This window comes from Excalfactoria chinensis, chromosome 20 (genome assembly GCF_039878825.1).
Source record: "Excalfactoria chinensis isolate bCotChi1 chromosome 20, bCotChi1.hap2, whole genome shotgun sequence".
Lineage (NCBI taxonomy): Eukaryota > Metazoa > Chordata > Aves > Galliformes > Phasianidae > Excalfactoria > Excalfactoria chinensis.
In genome coordinates this window covers 3,016,411-3,035,161 of record NC_092844.1, presented here as the reverse complement: position 1 = coordinate 3,035,161, position 18,751 = coordinate 3,016,411, and the positions used below count along the sequence as shown (strand labels likewise).

At 42.1% G+C, this 18,751-nt stretch overlaps 1 protein-coding gene across 1 annotated transcript in view; it reads left to right on the top strand.

The window, feature by feature from the left end:
* The window catches only part of PEX14 (peroxisomal biogenesis factor 14), a 70,386-nt gene that overhangs the window by 33,184 nt on the left and 18,451 nt on the right, over window positions 1–18,751 (top strand). The window lies entirely within an intron of this gene.

Below are 18,751 nucleotides of genomic sequence, written 5' to 3'. Positions count from 1 at the left end.
ATAGGAGTGCTGCATCAAAGTCTATAGGCATGGATCCTGGGTTTTAGAAAGCAGGGGAGCCTATGGAACATGTTAACATGTTTGAGGCTATGAACTATTTATTGAGATGCCTGAGACCTGATATCATGAGATGGAGAGCTGAGGAATATGTGCTGCTCTGCTCATCTTGAGCACCAAAGGACATAGAAGGCCATGGCAGTTCTGTGATTTAGCGGAGTTGTCATGACAAGTAGTTCATGGGTACATCAGTTCTGATGTGACTGTCTCACTGCTTGTCCTGGTGCCAGTTAGAAAGTGTTCCAGCCATGTGCTTAGGTATGTTGCTTGCCCTGCCCTGCCATCAGGATGGCATTAAAATTTGGAGCCTGTTGGCCGCTGTGCTCCATGGTTTTTTCCTTGAAATATGTGGACCTACAGGGAGTAATTAATCATAAAAGCTCAGGGATTTCAACTCTATCATCGAAGCAATGAAGCAAGGGAAAGCTGAGCCTAAAAGCTGTGCTGATTACCCGGGGTAACCTGATACAAAATCTATTGTTGCCGAGAGATCCTTAGCCCCCAGTATATCGTGCAATATTATAACTGCCTGATCTTCTCCTGTGCTGACAATGACCAGTTATTCCTCATTTTCTCTCTCAACACAGCTGGGTTAGAATTTCATTTGCAGAAGGTATTTAGAGCAATTTAGAGACAAATGTCTCTGGTGTTTGCTCTGCACTTCCCCACCGCAGGCTTCGCTGAACAGTTTTTAGTATCAGGAGCTCCATCTAATCTGTTTAATTTTAATAAATCCCTGACTGGGAGAAGAGGAAGGGTGGGGAGATGGAGGCAGAGAGAAACTGTGGCCCGACTAATACTTCTTATGAATTACTTGTCTAATAATTACTAAACAGCAGAAATGGTTTGGTATAGCTGTTTCTGTGCTCCTGTTTGTTAATTAGCTCTCCTTCCCTTTGTGCTAATTATTTGTTTGAAAACTTAACAGTAGGAGGTGGGAAGGAGAAGGGTCCAGTGGTGCTCATACCCAGCAGTCATTGGAAATATGGCCGTATGGAATCTGAGCACTGAGTTTACAACGTGATCCTTGTCCAGCGCTTGAGAGCAAAGGGTTCCTGCTGTCATTGTATCTACGTGCTTCAGCACAGGGGGGCAATTATTCCTGAAACCGTTGTGTTGTGGCTAAATCCCGTCTGAGTAAATGAGAGATGACTTGGCTGTTCCTGCAGTCATTGTAATTCCAGTGACTATGGTTATCCCCATTCACAGAAAGTTGGACCATCTCCTAGAGAAGTCTTCACTGCCAGTCCAGAAAGCATTTTAGAATACAGGAAACATTTAAGTTAAAAAGAGTTGAAGTAAAAATAAATGTTGTAGGGAGTCATGCAGAGCACACAGAGATGCCCCTCTGGTTTCGTCTCAGCTGCTTTGGTCCAGACTTCTTCCAGCAGAACATGCCACGTAAGAGAGAGCTGTGGCCTTTTTATGGCCCTGGTTCTAGTTAAAAACTGGACCCTGTGTCTGGGAATGCAGAGGGAGCCTCTGTGAGCTACAGGAGTAGGGCTGGAGCATGAGCTGTGGGTCACCTTTCAGGTCCTGCAATCTTTTTGCCTCGGAATTTTCACTTCTGAGACTTGCACAGATGGTTCTGCTTTGAATTATGATTTTTCTTCTTCTTTTTTTCTTTTTTAACCTAGAAATTCCAATCAAATCTTATTTTAATAGTATTTAATGTAGGAACTGGAGTTCTTACTCCATTTCACCAGCTGCACTGGGTCTGTTCCTTACGAAACAGTAGTTGCAGCAGCTGAAAGTAGCCTGTCCTGGTTACTCATCACAGGTCAGGGGTTTGCTGAACTGCTCTCAGGAGCCTGGTCTGACTCTGCTGATGACAGTTGGGAGAGTGAGGGTGTCCTCGATTTGTAAAAAGGTCTTTCAAAAGTCAGATGAGATTTCTGTGTTGTCTTGAGCACTTTTAAACTCCCAAATACAGAGACATTAATGAGAAACATGAAGTTATTAGAATCATTTATCATTTTCTTTGAAGCTTACACTGGCATTTTGTGTAATTTATGACATTTCCTCCTTTTTATCATGAACTTCTTCAGATGAAGGGAAAAAACAGCTGTTTCCCTTCAGAGTATCTGAAAGAAAAGAAAGAAAAAAAGATGCTGTTTGTTTTTTGTCCAACTCGCTGATTCTGCTGATGACATGCCACAGAATCAGCGGCGCCTTGGGAATAATTAGACAACATGTGGGGCTTAAACCCTTGTGGAAATGTGTCTGTCATCTAACTGTTGTGCCTCAGATGTCCTGTATTGCTCAGCTACCCATCCACTAACTCCTGTGGCTTGTTAATTTTGTGTACTCCAAATCTGTAACTTCTGGCAAGACAGTCAGGGTGGAAGTGCATAAAGCACATGGAGGGCCTTTATTCGGGGTGCAGGTCTTGTGGGGCAGGGAGAGGAGTGACTGCTAGGTTGTAACTTCTTATGTAGCCTTGGATGAAGCATTTTTGCTTTGGTTGCTGGCTCTCTTCATTTGTAGAGTCCAGCAATGCCTTCCTGGTGTGGGATTGGTGTGGAATTTTCTTCTTTCTGTAGTCTGACTCTTGGAAGTTGAACTCTATCTTTTCTTCTTTGCCAAAGAAACCAAAGTGAATCACCTTGAGGACCTGAGAGAAGGGGGCACAGCCTGCTGCCGGAGGGCCTTAAAGGAAGTAAATTCTTCAGCACATTTCAATTTAACCCTCTTTTATTACTTTTCTTTTTTATAATTTAAGTCCATTTCATGAGGCAGTTTGCATGTCCTTGAATGGAATCTCGTTACCATGAAAGCTTTTTTAGCATTGATTTCATAACAGTCTTAATTTAATAGCGTCGTCATTACTGAGAAGCCTTGAGAGTGAGGCCCTAGCTTTCCAGGTCACTGACCTTTTAATTACAAACCTTGTTCTGATGGCCAGGTTATCGACTGGGCAGCTCCCAGCTTCTGCCCCCCGTATGAAGATGAAAATAACTGCTTTTCCTCCCCCACTTCCAGAAAAGGGAGGAAAAGAAAAGTAACCTCTTGTGTTTCCAAAATTAATTTTCTCCTTCAGCTTTACTTTGTAATTAATTCTGTAACATGTCTTAGTGAAGCTCAAACAGTTTTTACAGAGCTTTTTCTACAATGCAAGCTGATAGAGTCCAGTGGCAATTCATGCAAAAAAAATGTACTTAGTAACTTGTGTTGTCAAGATCCCTATTTGGACTGACTAGCTATGGCCCTCCAAAGCTTATGCTTCCCTAGAAATGGCCAGTTTTAATACAAGAATGTGTGATTAGGCCCAAAGTGCAAAGTATTAAAGGAACACTAGGTGACTCGTCCTTCTCTTCAAACATGCTGGCAGGATATGGATTTAAAAGACAGTGAAGAAATGGAATGAAGGCCTGACTTAACCACACAGCTGATTGTGTGAGTGAGCACTTGTCCTGTTTTGTATGTGCAGGTAGGGTAGCTCGTCCTCTAGCTGTCTGCTCAGTGTTCTGTGCCAGTGCCTGGGTGGACCTCATCACCTGCACGTGCAAAGCTGCAAGTGAGAGCTGGAATTCTAAGAAAAAATTGCAAGAATGTAGTTAGTAAATGTAGGCATCCAGAACAACCGACGTTGGCGCAGAATGAGAGAAAAGCTGCTTCATTGGTAGAACCGGGGAGTGTATGCTTTCTGATTATTAAAGGAGTTTGGAACAGGTGTTCAAGTAGCATAGAGGAAGTCTAACAGCTTGTGTTGGATGTACAGAAATGATTGTACAGGTTAGAGGGAAGTCAAAGAGCATTCTGCATTTTCATAATGCTTTTCATTTAAGGATCCTGGAGCACGTTGTACCCATTAACCACTGAAACTTTGCAGCTATTTGCATCAAGCACATTCGATGATGTGCTTAGGGTTATCTACACCTGACTGTGCTTTCTGCTGTAAAGCAGCCACCTCTGGGGTAGAGGACAGCGGCTGCTGAGCATCACTACACTGTTCTTAGGAGAGGAAATGAAGCATTCTTTGTCTAAGTGATCTTGAATTTACCAAGATTCTTGAAAGCACTATGGGATATATTATTATGAAAAGTGTTTATGCCTCTGTTTATGACTTTGGAAGGCAGCTAATATAATTTATATATTATGGCTAGTTAAAGAAAAACGTGTCTTGCTACCAGTGTGTTCTCTAGGTGCCACCCATGCAAGCTATGGATCAATACAGCCCTGTAAGTGCTTGTATCTGAAAGGATCTTGTTAGAGACCCAGAGAATGAAGAGTGAAAGAATGATTGCTTTCCGTGATAACAAACTCACAACATTCCTATCTGAATAAACATTATTGGTTGTCAGTTCTGTTTCTGGTACTTGAATGTGCCTGTTTGGTGCTGGTAGTGTTCCACATACAAGGAAGATTTGCACTGCTGGAGTTTCATAATCTGGAAGACCAATTGTGCTCACGATCCAAAAACCAGTGCCACAGTGGTGCATTTTGTATTAGTTGCCTTCTTTTTCCTTCCTGAAAAGTGATTGAGAATCTCTATCCATCAGGAGATGTCCTGCCAGTCTTCTGTGTGCGTATCTGTCACCTGCTCTTCAGCACCAGCCTATTCATCTTGCTGCCTCTTTCCCCCCTGTCAGTTTTACTTGTGTTATCCAAACTTGTCATGAGCTCTTCAGATTTCCTTGACTTGTATGCCGAGAGCTGCATTGAGAACGGTAGCAAAATGGGATCAAGTGATCCATCTGAAGATGTCCTGGAGAATCAGATACACTGATTCTTTGGAGTTGACAGGGTTTTTGGAAGATGTTTGTAATGGATAGAAAGCCATGACTGCAATTCCTCAAGATTTGGAAGGAAGTTTGGAAGAAGGAAGGTATTTGGTACATAACCATGTGGAGAAATTGGTTTGGATCTCAACTGTGACTTGTCCCAGTCACTAGTGATTCAAAAGAGAGTGGAAAAACACCCACTGCAGGTTTAGGCATAGCTATCAGTATGGCAGTGTGTACTAAGGAAGCCAGTCCTTTCTGTTTGCAACCTGGTAGTGTTTAGAATAGCCAGATGATTAAGAAAAATGTGTGCATCTGTGTGTTGATAGAAACTCTACTTGCTTACAAATGAGTTTGTTATTTTAGAAGAACATTGTACTCAGTGTACGTTTCATTGTTTTATAACAATTGTTTTTTCATGGCTCAATAGGATCTAGAAACAAGGTTGAACAATACATTTCGACTCCACTGTAAATTGTGAGTTTTGTAATCTGTTTTAATATTAACACATTAGCATTTAAAATATCAGATTTTATCTAATAAAATACTATTGATCCATCAGATCAGTCTGTATCGATTAGGCTCGAGCCGCTTATATTGTAGCTGATAATAAGAGATTGATATAAAGATATAATATGCATCATAATATTACAATTAAAATATCCCAAAAAATGTTTATTTGAATGGTAATAAAATGGTTACTTTTCTCTGGAAGAGTTCCAGTTGCTTTGAAGGAACACTTTCTGTATGGAAAAATGCTGTGCTGGACATTGGTTAGTTTGCTCTACTTGGAACTAAGAAATTCTTCATAGAAATGCTTTTCACCAGCAGGAGAAGACATCATCATTGCTACAGGAGAGCCTCAGCAAGCTCGTCATCTCACACTGTCCACCTGAGTTCAGTGTGAACATGCTGGCTGTGACCTCTGTTAGTAAGCTGATGAGCAGGAGGGGAAGAAGTTTGGTTTGGGCTTGGTTGGAGGGCAAAGAAAAGTCAGGGAAAACTTGAGGCCTCCCAGTCTGCACACTGTATTGCTTTGAACAAGATTGTTTTGAAGGGCTTTGATTGAAGCCGTGCTATTTAATATTGCAAACGTGGAAATATTAGCACTTTTTCTTTGGTTTCTTATGTGGAGGATTGAGGAGGTACATTACAAGAGTTACTCCTTTGATGTTAATGGCGTTGTGAAGAAGCCATTCAGAGAGAGACGCTCAAAATCTGTGTCCTGTAAGTGCACAATTGTGCGCTCTGTAACAAAGGGTAGAAGTCGCATTAATAGTAACATCTCTCTCTTTCACTTCAGGCTCAACCTGCTGTGATCTCGAACCATTTAGATATATACTCCACTGAACAAGAGAGGTGATTCATTCAGATTGCATTAGATAAACAGTGCTACATCTCCTGTTTCTCTTGGGCTGTGGAAATTCTCTGTGATTCCAGCATAGAGTCCAGAATCACCTTTGATGTGTTTTTGTAGCTTGAAAATTATTGATAAATTGGAACAGACTGTTTTGGTTCATGGGAAATTGCATATGCTCCAAAATACCGGTTGTAGGCTTAATTTTAAAAAATAATTAGAATGTCATGGGTTTAATAGTGTCTCTCCACTTGGCGATCTGACAGTAACTACGTAATGCAAAAGAGCTGTTAAAAATGGCTTTGCAAAATGAACTTCTATTGCTCCATGAGTGTGTTTTGAGTCATATTTGTCTTGTTTACTGTCAAAATAATATTTCCATTCCTGGTAGCATTTCAAAACCAATATGATTACAGCAGAGTGGGTTGAGGTCTATTCTGGAAGATGATGCTAAAGAAGTCAGCTATATTCTGAGTCCTGGAATAGTTAGCCTTGGTAGTGGGCAAAAAGGACCCAGTCTCTGAGTCCAGTTTGTAGATTAATACATTCTTTATCATGTTTTTAAGTGAAAATAAATGTAGAGTGCCAAAAGAAAATCACCTTTGTAGTTGCAATCTAAAAGCAGACATGGAAGATCTGAGGATAGATGACATCCTTGGCTTTGGGTAAGATGCTTGTTCTCAGCTTGCCCACCTGTGAAATGGAGTTAATTACCACTTTTGCATCAGTGGCAGTTAGATATGTTTTAACTATGTTTATAAACGGCTTTTTTATATGCTTGTTTTGACGGTGGTGCTGTAGCTTGTGTGATTGTTGAAGCTGCTTGCTGCAGTAGGAACCACACTTTACAGAGAATTTACTTCCATCAGGGTCGTATGGGAGGGGAGAGCTGCAAACCTGAGAATGTCAGGATGTCAAGGCTTGGGCACATTGCGTGCAATCCTAATCCAGCCCTGCAGCTTTGACCTTTGAAGCAAGCTTCACCTTGAGACAAATGAAGAAATCTAGTTTTTGTTTGTATAAAAATATTTTTGTTACAGAGGGAATTTGCTCTTCATGGTCATCCAGCCCAGGGTTTCCCCCACAGTCTTCCTGGAGCAAGTAAAGGAATTCAGTTCCTGATCTGCTCTGTGAATGAACCTGGTATTGTAAGTCAGAAGAGACAGCCTTCTCTCTTGGGGCTAAAACAAGGAGTGGAGTGTAATTAGGTTAATCTGTGTTGCTCTTCTGCTGAAATCCATCTCAGACCTAATGATACTTTCCTGCCAGGAAAGATAAAAGAAGTTCGTGCATGAGATAATTCTCTAGGATCTCGTAGACAACATTTCTGCTGTGTTTAAAACACTGGGTCTTGGATGCACACAAACATGAAATCCTATTATTTACTTTTCTGCTACACACTGTTCCCTCTTAATTCTAATTTGGAAAGCAATCATTCTTTCCTTAGCTAAAAGGAGAATATAGTCTTCGGTTCATTCTTCCCTATCCTTTCTGATGAGTCCAGGCGAGACTAAGCTCCCATAGGGGGAGAGCAGAGAATTCATTCTCAATGAAATCTGAGGCTCTCTTAAGTAAAAGCTGTTGACTTTGTCATTCTGTGCAAATGTGCATTGCTTTTAGCAAGACAATAAAGGGTAAATGGGGTGATCTCTGCTCCTGTGGAGAGGTCGGGTGGTTACATTACACAATCTTCTAGAGCATCTTGCAGCAAATACATGGGTTATATTAAAAGTTGCAATCATATCATTTTTTAAAAGTAAATTGCTGACCTTATGCAGTGGAATCAGCTTTATTGAATTTCGCCAAAAATGCGTTTATAATCCCCTCCCTGCCCCCGCATACACATGATATTCATGTCCTTGCTGCCCATGTGGAAATGTCCTCTTTTTATGGTGATAAAATTAAATTTGCCTTTGTCTCTGCCTTGCCTCACCTTTTAAGATTCCATCCTTAAGAGACACCAGTGGATATCTGTACCAGGGAATGAAGATGGGCAATATCCCTGCATGGGTGGCTGGCTGATCGTGAGCCAGCTGCCACGGAGCAAATAAATAAGCTTTTCTCATTTAGAGGACAAATGAAGTTGAGAACAGGTGTAGTGTGGGTATTTTTCTAGTAGTGTTGTGGCCTTAGCATAGATAAGGATTTATTTTTACTTGGAATTACTTATGCTTTGCTTCTAGATTGTTTTTCGAGCTGCCATGCAATACAAAATGTAAAATCCACACATAGTTGTACTGCCTGTGTAATGTATGTTGTGTCTTCCTCACCATAAAGCTGTCTATAGTCTGAGGCCGCCTGCAGCCCCCCCCCTGAAATCACCAGGGAGAAAACAAAACAAGAATTTAACAAATATCTTGTTCATATTTGTATACCGCTGTGCAAATTCAGAGTACGCTACAAACACTGACTGATGAAGCCGTCCACCTTTTGTGGAATGGCAAGATGATGAGCTGCATCTCTTGTTCTTCTGTTTACATTTGCTCTTCTTGGTTGGACCTTTACAATTTGCAAACTCCAAACTTCAGGGGCAAGCAAAGGAAGTGCCATCCCCATGCTGGGTGGGGAAACTGATTCAGAGGTGTTAGGAACAGTTAGGTGTGTGGTAACCCTGACTGCCATACTGTGTCACACTGTGATGTACTACTGATGCCTATGGCATTTTCAGTACAGTTACTCAGGGCACTGTTGTGTTTATCCTCAGCTGCTTTGGGGGCAGGGGTTGAGTTAGTTGGGTTCAACAAAGCTGACCCAAACCACCCAAGTAAATGGAGGCAGCCTGGCCTCTGTGGTGCTTGCATGCATCCCTTTCTGCAGCAGCTCCCAGCCTGAATTCCTTTGTAAGCAGTGTTTAAAAAGGTGAGTTGCTCAGAGAAGAATATCAGGAAATCATTGCTCCCACACTTGAAGTGAGCAGGAGAATGCAGCTGTTAAACTCAGAAATATAAAATGCATGTTTAAAAGATGATTCTGTGTGCGTTTAAAAAGGAGAGCGAGAGAGAATTCAAGGGAACCAAAAAATAGCAGCTTCCATTACTGTAATTAAATGGCAGCATTTAACCTATCAGGTCGTTGCGTGTATGTGAGAGACGAGCAGGGAGCTGCATCTGAAATGATCACCGTCTTCCTTGGGGGATAGAGTAGTTAAATAATTTGTTTGTGAGGTGTGAGCTCAGTGTCGGGTAGAGTGTGTGTGTGTGTGTGTGTGTGCATCCCAGGAGCTGGGGCTGCCTGCATGTGCAATGCAGGTACCCCAAAGGTGGGATTTAGCAGCTCAGCCTGCAGGCTGCTCTTGCCCAGTTGGCAGGACATCCACAGAGTCAGAGCCTCCCCGCTCCCAAGTATTGCAGCAGAAAAGCAGAGCTCATTCCATAGGAGGCCACCTGAGACAGGTGAGATTAATACTAGAAGAAAAACAAGGAGGAAATTGGGGTCCTTTTGATGAACTTCATCTACTGTGCTGGTGCAATGGATGATGAGCAGTTCTGCCTGGTGGGCCTGGCATGGGGGAGCACGGGGCTCCCTGCTGAAGGCTGCTCTGAGCCCTACCCCTCACCCAGTTCTATCTCTGAGGTGATTCCTTTGCTTAGGGGCTATTTCCTGGCCCTGGAACTCAAACATCTTCCCTCACACACATGAGCTGATGGCAGTTACAAGTTTCTTGCTGCTCCGGCTGCCTCACCTACTGATCTGGCTTGCCTTATGTTGCAGCAACGTGCCTATACATGTTTCTTAATCCTCCCTCCACCTTCTCTGTGAGCCACTCCTGTTTTAACTCCTGGGCCGGAACTTGTTGAGGCCCTGGAAGACAGCAGTGTTCAAGAGATGCAGTTTGGGATTCCCATTTTGAACACTCAGCCCATGCAACTGGATTTTGAGGGCAGTGCTTGCTCAAAGGGAGACCGGAGTACCTTGTATCTTGCTCCTAGTCAAAGCACAGCAAAGATTTGGATACTTGTGTGGTTCGATACGAGTTAGAAATCCAAAAGTGTCACCAAAGGTGATGAAGCACGCACAAAAAAAAGGGCTAAACTTCTTACTTGAATAAATTAGTTGCTGCAGATGCTTTACCTTGGCTCAGATACATACACTGTATGTATGGATTCTCAGAACCATTGGTTATATTTTGTACCTGATAATCATCACGTCAGTCTCAAACGTTCTGCGAAGGATTTTGTGTAACATCATTCGTGTTTTACAGACATAGAAACTGAGGCAGATGGAGGTTAAGTGACCTATGCAAGGTCAATAGCAAGGCTGGGAATAGAACCCAAATGTGTAGAGGCTTTTTATTATACTAATAAGGAAACTCTGGAGGTGTGTTTGGCATGGTAATCGGAACCCTAGAGAACCAGAAGCAGTTAGGATGTTCTCTGCATGTCCTGAGGGAGCAATGATGAAACTCCTGTTGTACCTTACCTCTCCAGTTCTCCGTGTGTGGTCACCATAGTTTTTCCACCACTTGCCCTCGTTATTTTTAGCATTGTTAGCAGCAATACGTCCTCTGGGCGTTTTATCCAGACTCCTTTCATTTTCTCCAGAGCAGCTGAAGGCGCACAGGGAGAAAAAAAAATAGCGACAAACAATCCAAAAGATGAAAAATGATCTTCTGAAACCATTCTGCTGTTTTGTTGACTTGTCCCCTAATGTTTTTTGTCTTCGCTCGTCTTTTATCCTGAAGGTCCCTGCCTGGATGTGTAATCTTGGTTTCTTGAAAGTTCATTTGCTATTGTTTCTTTCTTCTCCACCCAAGGTTAACATCCTGTGTGGTGACATAGATGGTTGTTGTCCAAATGGATGCAATGTAACCAACAAAATTGTGCAGGGTGGGTGGAGGAATATTTATACAGTTGTGTTAAAAATTACAAAGCAGGTTTGCCTTTTAAACAGAAGGTATTTCAACGCTTATTGGCAGCGTCAGCCTTTAATTTTACAGGTGGCTAGCTTTGTAGTAGTGTTCAGCAAACAATATTTTAATGGCATGTAAAAAATTTCTCTAAAACAAAAGAAAGAAGAACAAGGGTGATTTATAATCTGTAATGAATACTTGCTGACGTGCCTTTTAAAATAGTGGACGGGTGTCTTTCTTGGGGAAATGTAAACTGGATTTACCTGAAACGTTTGTGCCGTAATAATCAAATATAGAGTACTTAGATGTGTTTTTCTTAATAGAGCTTATCTTCTCCGTGCGGCGATGTTTGACTCCTAGGCGTCTGACATTGATTCTGCTTCATAGGAACTGGGTTGGAGGAACAAAGTCACTTTGTAAGGTCGTGAGAGAGCATGTCAGAAAAAGCACTTAGATTCCTGTGTTCGTGGCTGCTTACTCTGTGTTCCTTTCTTTACATTTCCATGTATTTTCCCATTCCTGCTTGCAAAGATTTTCCAGCTTAGACACCCAGCTGTTCTCAGTGCTCCCTGCAGCAGTGCTTTGGGAGGGCCGGGTAGCACTGCTGTGCTGCATACTCCGTGTTTCCACCCTATGCATTCTTCAGGAGCTAGAAGTTCATTAAGCGTGCACTTAATGTGATTGTTGGTGTGATTATTTGAGACGAACAGGTTCGTTCTTTTCCTTTCTCAAGTTTTGAAATTAAAAGGAGAAGTAAACAACATCAAGGCAAGTTGCCCTTTACTTTGCAGCTAGTCCTTAGTCTGCAGGTAGTCCTTGGGTGGGCATTGTCTGATGTGCAGATGCTCTTCCTACTGTGTAATTCCAAAGTAAATACAGAACTGGGGGTGGTGCATCAGACGACTTCTCATTCTTGTATACAAAATCAGGTCATCCTTTGGATATCCTGGCAAATCTGGTTAAATAATTCCTTACAATGGCTTGAAATTATTTGTTTTTGTTTTTTTTTTTTTTTCTACTCAGTTCCTTTCTTTTGAAAGTTCTTCTGAGTTGGGGGAAAAAAAAGGAGTCTGGTTTGAGAATTTCACACCAGCCTGTTCCAGTAATAACAAATCAGCAGTGGCTTCTGGTCAGGAGTTGTTCCACATTAGAGCCAGTTTGCTCGGTCAGATCTGCCATGGGCCGTATTTGGCTCATACCCCTGGCCGCCCGGCTTCTTTTCTGCTGCGGTTATAACAGATGTGTTGGGCTGCAGCTGGCTGACTGCAGATCCTACACAGCAGCTCCTTCTACTTCAGTGCCAGAATTGTCATGTCATGCTAGTTCAGGTTGTTTCATTCAAGGTGGAAATGCAGTGTAAAATCAGAGTTCTGAAGGCACCTCTTACATTGCTGATCTTACCTCAGCTGAATTGAGGACAACCTTTGTCTTATTCTTTAAAAGATCCTAAAGATATTATCACAGATCAAAGAGTAGCCAAAGGCTGATCATTTTGTTGCTATTGCTCAACAAGCTGTTTAACAGAATATTTTTCCAGCACATCAAGTGAAAGTATATGAAGCACAAACGTTCTCTGAGATAGCTCTTTTTAAAACCTGTGCTAATGAAGTCCAGCTATTAGGTTTTTGAAGTTAGATGCAGTGTTCCAAACTGCTCTGCTCTTGTAAATGAACCTGTAGAAGAATTTAGTATCTTTTCACATTCCTGGAACATTTTTCTTTTATTTTTCACCGCAATGAAAACAAAATTTCTTAGACGTGCTGTGGACTTTGGGTAAGTTGCTTCCTTTATGCATGCCCTCCTTTATTTCATCCCTGCCACTCTCTCATTCACAGACTGTTGAGGGTTTGGGGCTTGGCTGCCTTCTGGCACAGTGAGCGCCTCCTGGGGCACTGAGGAGTATCGTGACCCTGGTAGTGAAGATCAGAACTGTCACCATAAGACTTGTTTCTCAGTAGGAATAACAGCAAGCATTTGCAGGTCACAGGTTGGGGTATGCTTGGAAACTTCTGCATTTGGTGTATCTGAAGTTTGTTTTCTCTGCATAGCTTTATTTCTAGGGAGGTTGTCAGTGGTAGTAGCAAATTATGGCAGCTCTACGGTTACTGAAGTAGCATCTCTTTCATTATCTGGATATTCAGCCCTCTGCAGACTTCTTCTAAACTCATGATAGAGCCTTGGTTATGTTCCATAAAATTACATGGAAATTGGCATCTTGGCGTAGAGTCTTCAAAGCCTTCAAACCCAAGGAATATATTCATTTGAAATAATTTTAAGTACGCAGGGGTTTTTGTTGCCCAGGAAGCATTCTTACATCAGGTGCCGGCTGAATGGGATGTCCTGCATTCCTGTCTTACAGCATTGGCTTCCAGCTCAGCTACGTGTTGCCTCTTCATCATGGTGTGTCACAGGCAGGTGCTGATATATTCCACCAACGTCCACTTGGAAGAGATTTTCTATCAGATTTTCTTGTTGTGTGTGATAGCAGAAAGGAAAGGCTACAGGAAAGCGACCTGAGGATGATGAGAAAAGGAAATCTCCCCATTTTTTTTCACTGATCATGGTATTCTTAGAATGCCTGTGTAACACAGACAGTGATTCAGGAAGAGCTCCCGAGGACTCAGGTCTCACTGTGTCCTTGCATAGCCTACTTGCATAGGAAGGTAGCCGGGCTTTGTAACGAAGCTTCTGGTGCTGCACTTCAGGTTTCTGAGGCATGTCCTGTTTGATTTAGAGTCATGTTGCTGGCTGCCCTTTTTGTAGCTTGAACTTTGTGTGAAGCAAAAATTGTGCCTGCTGAATGATGCGGGCTGCTAGCTGGAGGTTTGCTGTAGATTAATTCAAAAATGAGGCGTCCAAATCCTGTTAAGACTGTGATACTACTGCATCTAATAGGACTTGTGAATTTCAGAGTCCTGGGTGTTGTTCCTCCTGCTCTCCTCCTGGAGCCTCAGTCCCTGAAATACATAGCATAGTATTGGGAGCTTTTACTTGATGCATCCCTTCCTTTTTGTTTTCCTGGGTGGAGCAGAGATAGCACACTTCATATGAGGAAGGAGCTTTCTTTGCTTAGAAGAGGAAGTCTTACTGCAAGTGGAGCAGTATCTTCCCTGCCTTGAAACTAGCAGGGAAATACATTTTACACTGGTGTACAATGCTGCGATTTGTGCTGTGATATACTTTGTGATAGCACGGTGTCCTTTTGCCTTTGTGTTTGATTTTTTTTCCTCTTAATGAATTTCAGTGGGTGCGTTGTCAGTGAACAGGGGTATTTACCCCAAATGGCCATAGGACAGCGAGGCATTCTGCTGTCTGCTGCCTTGGAGGAGACCTGGGCATTCTTTTCATCCTCCTATTAATCTCTGTGCAACTTGTTGTCTTTTTTTCCTACACCTTTCCTCCTCCATTGGAAATAGTATTAACTAGGGAGATGTCTTTAAATAGGAAACGACTGGAAGGAAGCACGTTTCTCTTGTCTGAGCTCACGTAGATGTTACACGCAAAGGTGGATGAGTGATCAGAAGCAACTTTTTCATGATGTATTTTGAACTTCCCTTATACAGAAAAAAAAGAGAAGAAGTTGTAGGACTTGTTTGAGTTTTTTTCCATTCCAAACCATGCCACGCAAGTAGGTTGCCCTTTCTTATTCAGAGTGAAAATACTTTGATCCAGTTTTCTGAAGACAATACTCATTTCATGAGAATATTTAATCAGTAGAAAATAGGGAGGATTTAGTTTGTTTGTTTAGTATTTAACCAACTGAATAAGGCAGATTAGGGGAGGGGGGGGACTGGACCCATAAACAAGGTGATATATAATATTTTTTTTCGTTCTCCTTTTAAATAAATACCGATCAGCTTTATGTTCGGAGACAATAGGAGCCGTTGGCTTAAATTTGCAGTTTACTGTATTTATGGCTGTAATATCAAGGTGCTGCCGTCGTAATTTCATGCCCCAATGAGAAGAGCAAGGTCGAAGCAAATGCTTCCATCGGCATCTGCTAACACACTAACTCATAAACAAGGCCCGGCTGGATCAGGTGGCATGGAATAATACAGGCTAATGAAATACAGCACAGCTTTCCATTACTGTTAGTTTTTACAGTGTCGTCATTACGTGTAATTTATGTTTAAAAAATTCAATTTTATACAAGGCTCTGGGAAATAGGGGTCTGCAGGTCACCCGACGACTTTTAACTGCTCTGAGAGTCCTTATTGCACTCCACTGTTCCAACAAAATGTTAATAATAAATAAAAAAATCCCTCTTTTTCTTTTTCTCTGGTTTGCATATCTTGCTCTGTCCTTTTAATTACAAGTGGCCTAAGGAGAGTTTGGGGCTCTGGCTGGTGTCGGGAGTTATCCTCTTTACTGATGCTCCCGGAGGGGGGTTACTATCTGCTTGCTTTTCTTTCCTCTATCAATCACCTGGGGTCCTGTAAATGGAGTAAACACAGCTGAGGAGAGGGAGATACTTAACAACCTCTCTCCCAAACCCTCACCCTCTGACATTGCCCTCCTCTCCTCCATTACACTTCATTTTATTATAGACTCCAAAAAGCCTGGTCAGGAAGAGAAACTGCTGCCAGGTTTCTTTATTTATTTATATTTGTAATGCCAACGTACTTTTTGGTTTTAACCTCTTCCTCGCTGCTTGGCTGGCTGTAATTCTTAGCACTGCATTGTCAGGCAGGTTTTCCTTCCTTACGGTAGCGCTGTGTTACTGAGCTCTGAGCACCTTTATCAGTTCTAAATAGAAGTATATCATGTTTCCTAAAGATTGGAACTGCATAATTAGCAGTCTCCGGGATGAATTAAGCGGTAAGAATTCAAAGCCCTTTCAGTAACTTCTGAAATGGTTTTTATTTTTTGCATTTTTTTTGCTAAACGATCAACACCACTGATTTTCACTTTGATGTTTGGGTTCCTTTCCATGGTTGGAAGCTCAGCAGTAGGATGTTTACATTCAAATAGAGGGTCTCAGTGTAAACGCAGGGTGAGAAAAAGAAACCAGTGATGTTTCTGAGACCTTAGGTTATGTTTCAGTGTCACCTTGGGTCTGGCTTCATGAGAACCCCATGAACGATGGTGGAAGAAAGCAGATAGGGTCAAAAGAGTGTGCCTTTTGACTTGTAGAAATGTGTTGAACTGAGCACAGAATGGACCCTAGCACAAAGGGAGTCACACAGCACTGCGTGTAGCCGACTGAACAGGTGGAATCATTAGTCTGGATCAGATCCCAGAAGGTTTTTATGATGATTCTTTTAAAATGTGTCCATGTTCTTTCTGAGCAGGGTTGACACAGTGGCTTCCAGGAACAGAAGCGTAATGCTTTTTCGAGATGTCTGCAGTAGGTCTTCCTTTCAGTCACGTGCTCCCGTGCACAAGCTTGGTGTGGTTGTGTAGTTTACTGTCACTAAACAAGTTGTCCAGATCTATTTTGCTTTCTTCTGACTAGAAAGTGTGTGCACATGTGAGGCAAACAACAGGAAACCCACTTTGCTTGTCTCTGCAGAAGGGGAGGTGTGATGATGGCTCTGGGGCCGTCTGCCAGAGAGGTAATAAAGCTGGAAAAACACAAAAGGCGTGTTTAATTCTTTCCACCAGCATATTTTCTCTCTTCCTAACCACAAATTTTATCCCTGCAACGAATGCTGCCTTTAGCTTGGGAAGATCTCGCATGAATTACTGGATTGAGCAAAGCAAGGAAGAATAGGAGAAAAGAGATACAGGCTCAGTGGATGGGAAAGGAAGAAAAGGGGTTGTCACTGATGTGTCAGAGAAGATGAAAAACCTTAACAGTTCATCTAGTTAAGCTCATGCGAGGGTTTTGCTTTGCAGTTCAATGCTGCTGTGTTTCGTTCAGAGAATGGAGAAGGATGGATTTATATTTATTGGGCTCACATCTCCTGAGTTTTAGTTTCTGCCCTTGGAGCACCTCTCGTATCTGTATGTCTCACTTCCTCATCTGCAGAGTATGCCTAACAGTACAACTCTACTTGAGAGTGATTATAAGAGGAAAAATATTTTAATGTACACAAGGTCCTTAAATTAACTAGCAGTGGATATTATAAAAGGACATAAGTTGTTGGGCTGCGGGGCTTTTTGTGCAATACCAAAGGTGGATGTTTTGACAACCCATTTTATTCTCTGGTTCTATGTTTGACTACAATTTACAGAGGCTGAGTGATCCCTGAAAACGGAGAGGCAGCAGTGGCAATCACAAAGGAGGGTCAGCGAGGACCTTGGAATGCAAAACAGTCGTGGGCACTGGATAATTCAAATCAACACTCTGAAGCCTGGAAAGGAAATTTTAAGGCTTTGTGAAAATTATGAGTAATTCTTTGCTAAGGCTGTGGTGCAGAAGAGGAATGAGATGGATGGTTGGGGGAAGGGAACAGGTTTGCATTCTGTAGGGCTGTGAAGACAGCTTCCTTGCATCCTTCTCCTCAGCTCAGTCCTTGCTCAGTACCCTCTGCGGTTAGATTATTCCTTGCAGATAGCAATCAACTGGAAGGAAGTGTGTGTCTAATTTGCATGAGATTATTTAAAACAAAAAAAAAAAAGGTCTGCATTAGTCAGGGTGATGGTAAACAACGCAAAGAGATGCCTTTTATAATATAGCTGTGGCTCAGCTTTCAAAGCCAAATATAATTCACTTACAATTGGCAGTTTCCTTTATTGTTCCTTTTAACCTTTTGCATTCTGCATGGTCTTGATCTTGCTGAAACTTTAGGACGGCTGAAACGTTTGTTTTCCAAAGGGTTGAGAAAATGGATGTCGAGCAATTCTTCTGTTAAAGTGAGGTTATTTTCTTGACGTACCAATTAGGGAGTGGGTTATGTTAAACACAAAGCTCTGGTTTTTGTGGCACAGCTTTTGCATCCAGGGGAAGTGATGTTATTTTGGAGTTAGCAGCTTCTTGCTAGATTCAAACATCGCGTGGGTCAGGGTTATTTAATCCAGTGATAGAAGAACCATGATAAAACTCAGCTGGGCGAGATATTGGAGAGGGTGACATTTTGAGCTGATTTAGAAACTCACACTTTTCTATGCAATTAATACACGGAGGTTGAATAATTTGGAGCCCAGAAAACTCACTCGTACTGCATTCATGCATGGGTGTAGGTGGTGAATGTGGAAAAAGATCAATCCAAAGGGATTTCTGATGAGTTACTTCTAAATGCCCAAGGACAGCCTTAGAACATCACTTACATTTTTGTTAGCGTGTATGAGAAGTGGCAGCCTTGAAGACAAGTATATTTCTGAATGCACAGCAGCCTGTGTGCAGTGCAGATTCACTCCATATGTATGCTTAAGAATCAGCTCTGAGAGATTTTTCCCTTGATGCTTGGAGGCCTCAATGGCAGCACCTTGGAAACATCTTGTTCAGGTGAATAAAAAGGAGGTGTTCCAAGGTGACAGCACTCCTGGTCTTCTCCGGTAATGAGGAAGGGAAGTAGCTGTGATGTTCTTTTGTATGATGCCTCTATTACCCTTCATAGGGCAGAACAGTCCGGGGAGGTAATGACAATTCTAATTTGCACTACACTGGACTCAAAAGGTTCCCTTCATTCTGTTATTCACATTGACTTTTTCTTCACCATGGCAGGGTTTTAATGGAAACAGGGATACTTGAGTGTCACTAGCTGACAAACCCACTATAATACTAGGAGGGCATTTTACCTACGAAAGACTTTAGGTCTTTTCTCAAGCAAGATGAGAATCAAAGGGGCAGCGTGGTTGGGAAGCAGTGAGTGTTGTTTC